Source organism: Brassica oleracea, chromosome C4 (assembly GCF_000695525.1).
Source record: "Brassica oleracea var. oleracea cultivar TO1000 chromosome C4, BOL, whole genome shotgun sequence".
NCBI lineage: Eukaryota > Viridiplantae > Streptophyta > Magnoliopsida > Brassicales > Brassicaceae > Brassica > Brassica oleracea.
Genome location: NC_027751.1, coordinates 7,441,437 through 7,441,963, shown reverse-complemented (window position 1 = coordinate 7,441,963; position 527 = coordinate 7,441,437). Strand labels below are relative to the sequence as shown.

Below are 527 nucleotides of genomic sequence, written 5' to 3'. Positions count from 1 at the left end.
CAGCACTTTAACGGCTAATGGTAGTCCTCCACAATATGTGACCATTTCCTTACCTATGGCTTCCAGTTCCTCATCAACATCAAATTCTGAAAACAGTAACACATGTTATAAGATCAGAGTCTTGAAATAATAATATCTATCAAAGCATCGTTCTATCTCCAGTTCCGACTAAACAAGTCAACTAAACATACAAATGTATTTCAAACTTAGCATTACAGTGAATGAGCATCCAACAGATAAACGGAATATTGCAGACAAGATATGTCAACTTTAAAACACCAATACAACAAGAAAACGACGTATTATCACATCACACAAACAATAGTGGGTACTGATTCTGAGTAGGTTCACCTGAAAACCGAATAATAAAAAGGTTAGATAGTTGAGACTTTCACACATAACTTCAAGAAAGAACAATATTGACATTATACCAAAAAAAAATATATATATATACCTGAGACAGTTTTATTCTCCTTATTCCACGCCACGATAGTCTAATTGAACACTAGGAATGTGTTGGACTTTGT

General features: G+C 34.0%; 1 long non-coding RNA gene across 1 annotated transcript; it reads right to left on the bottom strand.

Annotated features, from left to right (window-relative positions):
- Positions 1-135: 135 nt before the first annotated feature.
- LOC106339539 lies at positions 136-527 on the bottom strand. Its single transcript, XR_001269178.1, has 2 exons — positions 455-527; positions 136-351 (listed from the first exon to the last, which is right to left on the bottom strand). It is a non-coding gene; the product is annotated as an uncharacterized LOC106339539 (long non-coding RNA).